The sequence below is a fragment of the Alexandromys fortis genome, unplaced genomic scaffold (genome assembly GCF_014885135.2).
Source record: "Alexandromys fortis isolate MF-2015 unplaced genomic scaffold, M_Fortis_MF-2015_v1.1 scaffold_12, whole genome shotgun sequence".
Classification (NCBI taxonomy): Eukaryota; Metazoa; Chordata; class Mammalia; order Rodentia; family Cricetidae; genus Alexandromys; species Alexandromys fortis.
In genome coordinates, this window is record NW_026067937.1 from 1,421,784 (window position 1) to 1,429,350 (window position 7,567).

Genomic DNA, 7,567 nt, shown 5'->3' on the forward strand with positions numbered 1-7,567 from the left:
TATTGGCTAGCTCTTACATATTGTTCTAACCCATTTCTAATATTCTGTGTAGCCCACGAGCTGGCTTACCAGGGAGGATCTTAACCTGCGTCTGTCTGGAGCGGGAGAATCATGGTGACTCCTTCACTAAGCTTCTTTCTCCCAGAATTCTCTTCTGTTTTCTCCACCCACCTAAGGGTGGGCCTATCAAGGGGCCTAGGCAGTTTCTTTATTAATAAGAAATCACTCCCACATTACATGGTATGGACTTTGAATGGTTTTCTGGAACAGAAAAGGAATATTGGGTAAGACTAAAAGAAACAGAATTTCTTAATATAAAAAGTGTCATACAAACAACATGATTGCACATGCCTGTAATTCCAGCGTTGAGGAGGTAGATGAATGTGGATCATGAGCTCTAGGGAAACCTGACCTACACAGTAAATTTCATAGCAACCTGGGCTGCACAGCAAAACCTAGACTATTAAAAATGCCATGCTAATCTAAAATGCCAATGTTATGATAAATTGAGGTATATATTGAGGTATATATTAATACACAATCCTTACAAATAAACACCATCCTTACAAATTTTTTATAAATGAAAATTGTTCTAAAATTAAGTTTATTTTTATTGTAATCCAATTATGACATTTGTTCTTTCCCTTTCCTCCATCTACACCCTCCCATATACTCTTCCTCACTATCGTTAAATCTCATTGTCTCTTTTTTCACTAATTGCTGTTCTAAGTATACATGTATATGTGTATATATTCTTAAATATAATCTGTTCATTTCATATGTTATATTTATTATTAAAGCCAATCTAGGAAAATTATATGTTCTATATGCAATAACACCTTTCTATATGGAATATCAAATTAGCTTTTATTTCCAGGTTAATGATAACACACATTTAACACTTTTTTATTTCAGCACTGAGAATTAAATTTAGGGTCTCATACAGCTAACCAAAACTCTACCTTTTTATGATTATCAATTTATTTATGGTTTATAGTTATAGTTATATAAAGTTATAAGGTATTTTGAGTGTATCTCTGCTTTACTCTAAATTTTCTTTATTTATGAGCCAAGAAAATCATGAATAAATTTAGCATTCTTTCTAAATAACTTGACATAATATATAATAAGACATAAACAATGAAACTAGGAAAATGGAAACCAAAATATCAATAACATTATACAGAGAAGAACATAGAAGAAAATGTAGTATTTGCATGGTAGGGGAAGCTATATCCTTTCTACTAGCAACAATTAAATTCATTTACTTAGGAATTGTGTTATTATTGCCCTGAAAATCCCCTTGCCTGCTAGATTATTTGTAACTGTTATTGATATATTAAGTGCTTTTTAATACAGGAGTTGTCACTGTTTTCAAAGTTGGAAAATTCAACAGATCGACAATATTAAATAATGTGGGTGGATTCCCTGGCTTGGCATTGGAGATTGGATTTCATAATGTGATAAATTATATCACATGTAATCTTCTTTATTTAGCTGGTGCCCCTAAACTTGCTGCTTTGTCTAGGAGGGATTGGGTTCTATAACCCGTCACAACAGAATTAAAAATGTAACCCATGGGCAGTGTCACAATCCTTTCATTTAAAATATTGAAACCCTGACATCCATTTTTTAAATTTATTTATTTATTTATTAAAGATTTCTGTCTCTTCCCCACCACCGCCTCCCCTTTCCCTCCCCCTCCCCCAATCAAGTCCCCCTCCCTCGTCAACCCAAAAAGCAATCAGGGTTCTCTGCCCGGTGGGAAGTCCAAGGACCACCCACCTTCATCCAGGTCTAGTAAGGTGAGCATCCACGAAACTGCCTAGGCTCCCACGAAACCAATAGGTCCAGTAGGATCAAAAACCCGTTGCCATTGTTCTTGAGGTCTCAGTAGTCCTCCTTGTCTGCTATGTTCAGCGAGACCAATTTTGACCCAGGCTTTTTCAGACCCAGGCCAGCTGGATGTCAGGGCTATCCTGATGATGTGGAACCAGATGCTGAATACTGATATTAAGGAAAAAGCAAGGAAGTGAGAAGACAGTGAGGCTTCTATCAGAAAAGGGAACAGAAATCTAAGTCAGGAAGAAAGCAGGTGTGAGATGATACAACATACATAATGGTTGGACTTTTGCTTGCTAAGATCACTTCCCTGAATATATTTGTTCCTAAGAATTTCTTAACTTAGTCCAGCACAATAAAATATCACTATTCTATAATAAAAAAATAAATAAAATAAAATAAAATATTGAAACCAACATCAAGTTAGTAACATGGAAAAGAACAAGGAAAAGGGAATCCAGAAAAGCCTTAGGAAACCAGGAGGGCTGGGATACTGTCTCTACAGGGAGTCATTTGAAAAGCACAAGAAGTGTTCAACCCTTTTTTACCAATGTCCCAATTCTGAGATTATCTGTGGAACATATATCACAGATATCTAGATCTTCTTTCAATCCATTTTAGGTTAGGAAACCAGTATTTCTAGAGAACATTTAAAAAAGAGAATTTGATGTATCTAGATTCTATGCATTCACTAGGCTTAATTCTTAATCTGTGCAAATCTTTCATTTCAGATCATAAATTGTGGGTACTAATACAAGGTGATAGGAGTCTTATAACAACTGCATTGTGCTAAGTCTTGAGCTTTGTGTCAAAATGTTGGGTGGGGTAAAGCCCACAAGGTCTTAATCATACACAAAGAATTATAGGCAGCTGAAGAAAGATGGGAAAAGGAGGGATGATTTTCCCCAGGTAAGAGCTCACCAATTGATTGTTCAGTGCCAAAGGATCATCCCTTAAAACAGACATACAAGTAACATTTTATGTACTGAAAGATTATATTTAGGAACATAAATGTCTAGGCATGTATGCATGTAAATAAAATTAATACTAAAAATTGTCATAAATTTGAAGGAGAGGTGGAGTAGATATATGGGAGGGTTTGAAAGAATACAGGGCAGGAGACAAATGTATTTATATTGTTATCTCAAAAACATGTTTGCTTGAGTTCTTAAACCAAAATGATGTTCATATGCATATCCTTACTAATAATATATTTGTCATTACATTGAATTTCCCTGACTACTTATTGATGTTCTATATTGTATCATACATATATCATACATGTTCTATTGTTAGTTTTCTCTCCATTATGTCCATTATATACACCTTAGTGGATGTCAGCTTTTTGTTGTTGTTTTTGGTTTTCGGTTTTTCAAGATAGGGTCTCTCACTGTAGTCTTAGCTATCCTAGAACTCAAGAACCAGATTGGCATCTAATTCACAGAAATCCACCTGTCTCTGCTTCCAAAGGGTTAGAATTAAAGGCATTCATCACCACTGCCCAAACAACTCTATTTGAATAAGCAGAAAATACTCCTGAAAGAGAAACTCTTTCAAATAGCATTTACTATTGATTGTGTTGGATTAACTATTTTTTTTTTATTTTGGAATGTGAGAATTACATCTGTATACATATAACTGGTAGTTTTTCTTCACATACCAAAAGTTTTCATGGATGTGAGTTGTAAGGCCAGCAGCTGACAGACTTTTTCTATGTGAATTTTTGTATATTGACAAGATATGTAAAAAAATCACCTTTCTAAACATCTCTTGTACTATGGTTAGATTGCATTATTTTTCAGCAAGTATGATAGCACAACATTTGGAGTATAGTAGTGACATTGAATCTACCTTCCTTCAATTACTATTTTAGAATCAAAATTCAAAGAAATCTAAGTCTTGGAGGAATGTATAGAAGGTAAGATCATTTGCTTTGTGAATGCTAGGCTTTGATAATTATGGTTGTTCTGGCACCAGCTGAAGACTTGTTTATTGGAATTCAATAGTCTAGTAGTTGAAATCTGTCTGAGGTAATCTGATAATTTCAATAACTTTATAAACTTAATTATATACACAAAATCTCTGTGGGAATTATCTGGAGTCTGTTCTACTTTCTGCAATGCTCTATGACTGATAATCTTGGTAACTTTCATGAGGACCTGAGCTTTGAATATTTATTTCTTAGATGGATGCAACATGAAAAAAAGACAAATTTTATCATTTTTACGGATGCTTCTGCATTTAAATAACTATGATCTCAATGATCATTGCTACTCACCCTGCCCAAAAGTACCCAATCTGATTTGGGATTCATATAACTCCACTCCCAGTTTATTTACTGGTCTTTTGGGGGACCACTATAGGCTCGTCTTTATGTCCTGTGCTAGTGGGATCCCAATTTTCTGGCTACTGGTTGGGCCTAGCCAACGTAAAGTGTTTTAAAGTGGATGAGAGGGACAGATATATATGCAATATCTACTATCACAAATTCATCATTTCCAAGTGGCTTTATGTTTTTAGTTTTGTACTGTAAAAGGCTATTATCACTTTTAAAAGTCTAAGTGCTCTCTCCAGTTCTAACTGCATTAAACAAGTTACTTTGTTCCTTCTGATGATGTAGGACTCTGATTGTGTGACTAAGAATGGCCTCCATTGCCCCATACACTTGAATGTTTTTCCCTAGTTAGTGCAACTATTTGAGAGGGATTAGGAGGTATGATCTTCTTGGAAGAGGTATGTCTATGGTGATGAGATTTGAGGTTTCAAAGGTCTGTCCTACATCCAGCTAGCTTTCTCTTTCTCTGCGTTGAACTTCAGGATCAGGACGTAGCTTTCAGTCACTGTTAGTTCCAGTGTCATGCCTGCCTGCCTGCCTGCTGCAATGCTCCCTGCCGTGATGATCATGAACTCCAGCTATCTGTAACTCCAAGCCCCAATAAATGTTTTCTTTAATAAGTTGCCTTGGTAATGGTGTCTCTTCAGAGCAACAGTAACATAACTAGCAGAAGAACTGGGTATCTACTTTCTGCTGTAGTTAGTTGTATTTTTGAACACTTCTGTGTTTACATCCGTTAACTCTGTCTATATCTTAAAAATAGTCTTTTCATTTAATTTTTTCAATTTTATTATGCCATCTATGTCTTATAGATATCTAGTGCAAATGAGAAAGTGAATGATGGAAATTAAATTAAAAGGGAAAAGGGAAAAAAACAGGAACTTATTGTCCACTATGTTCAGCGAGACCGGTTTTAACCTGGGCTTTTTCAGACCCAGGCCAGCTGGCCTTGGAGACCTCAAGAACAATGGCAATGGGTTTTTGATCCTACTGTACCTATTGGTTTCGTGGGAGCCTAGGCAGTTTCGTGGATGCTCACCTTACTAGACCTGGATGGAGGTGGGTGGTCCTTGGACTTCCCACAGGGCAGGGAACCCTGATTCCTCTTTGGGCTGACGAGGGAGGGGGACTTGATTGGGGGAGGGGGAGGGAAAAGGGAGGCAGAGGTGGGGAAGAGACAGAAATCTTTAATAAATAAATAAATTAATTAATTAAAAAAATAAAAAAAAACAGGAACTTACTCAAAACTCTATTATAGAGTGTTGAAATAAGCCTTGGAGAGCATAGATCCTCCAGGAAGGTTCTACAGCCCATCTTCTACCCACATGCTCAATCCTCCATACCCACTTGTGGGCATCACGTTTATGCTAACTGAAATATACATCAGCACCAGACTTTAGTAAATACAGCTAGAACTTCAGTGACCCTCCAGTATCTCAATTTCTTAAATTAGGATTGCAAATTGACTATGTTCTCTAAAATATATTTATAGCCATAGGCTTTATGCAATTTATTATCAATGGAGAAGTAACTATTTTTTTTTTACCTTGGGTCTTTAGTGACTATGTTCTTTTTATGCTTCTTTTTTAAAATTTAGTCCAACTTCTTTTTGCAAGAGCTAGAGACCGTTAAAGAAAACCATAACCAATAAATATGCAGAGTTGTAGAGCCCAGTACCAATGGATGCATTTACAAAACAACTCCCACACTGAAGGCTCAGGGAACATTGTGGAAGAAGAGACAGAAAGATTGTAAGAGTCAGAGGATCAGGAATTTTGTTGTGAGACTATGTCTCCTAGTAGTATCAAAAGCGTACTCATAATCTCTCACCAGCATAACCACCTAAACATGAACTGCACAATGACAACAGTAGACATGCCAAAAGTGACAGAGGAAAGCACACGAGGTCTCAGTCCTATACAAAGAAATATAAGCAACAAAGGATGCAGAGAAGGGCTCTTCTTCTTATAAGAGTACACCAACTGGTTATCCAATACCAAATGGCCAGCTTTAAAAACCTACATACAAGTAACATTACACAAACTGAGCAGGTTATATTTAGTAATATATTTGTATATATAGATACATATATGCATGCAACAACTATTATTGAAAAGGGGGCCATGAATTTGCAAAAGAGCAAGGAGTACTACATGGAAGAGTTTCAATGGAGAAAATGTAAAAGAGAAATAATACATTATCTAAAAAAAAAACAAAGAAGTTCTAAAAAAATTAGCACAAGTTTCAAAGGCAAATTAAATTCTGTAAGTTCCCTGAACCCTTACAAGCAGTGCGATCTCCACTACAGCCACTGTTCATACAATACATTTGGAAGATTAATGAATGCATTTGTATTAATTACTTGCATTGTATTGATTTTTATTTACTTATAATATTGAAAATTTTAGGTAATATCTGTCTAATGTGCCCCACACTTTAAACATTTTCTTAAGTGCATCACATTTAAAATCTGCATTAATTCCATGAATTAGTTAGTAAAATTCTGATTTCAATTCTTGTTATCCATGACACATGTGTGTTAACTACCAAGTCCAAACATCAGTTTCCTTATTTAAGATGGACATACTTCTCATCCATTTTATCTTAATCATCATCCCAACTGTATAAGTCATTGTGAAGATTCAATTAGATGATATATAAGCACATTTGAAGATATATACACATTATAAGCATTTTCCAAATCTCAGTTACTATTATCATTTAATTTTGTACAAAAATTACAAAAAGCTAAAATTTTGAAGACATTAATTTCCTGCAGGCATTCAGTTACTAGTTATGCAGCAGGAATTTGAGGGGGAACCGGGAGTTAGAGTAGACTCAAATGTTTAGCTACTATACAACTAGGTTTTAGATTACCTCTTTCTTATAGACAGGGAACTTTTCTTTTTCATTTTCCTATACATGAGATCACATTAGCAAAATCTTCCAGGAATAATTATCATAGAAAAATTGACATCTCCTGAAGCATTTGTTTTATTTGCTCTAGTAAGGTTATAGAAACTGGAATATTGCTTTTATCTTTGCTATATACCTCACGTGTACCAGAGAGATCAGTAAAAAAGACAATATTCAAATGCAATATTTACATTTTCTAGGATATTTATATAAATGATTTCCCTTTCTCAATATTATTTAGATAATATGTATTTTATTCAAGAAGTAATGTGCATGAATTTTCTGTTAAAAAGTACTTTGATGGGAAGTCAAATAAAAGTATATGAATAATTAATTTCTAGATTAGTGACCTGCCATTATAAGCATCTTGCTTAAGCCAGGGTATTTTCTGTAGCACACATGTTCTTTGACTGTGTCAGGCTAGCATTTGTCCTTAGTGATACAAAGCAGAGGAACTTTGTACAAACACAGCTA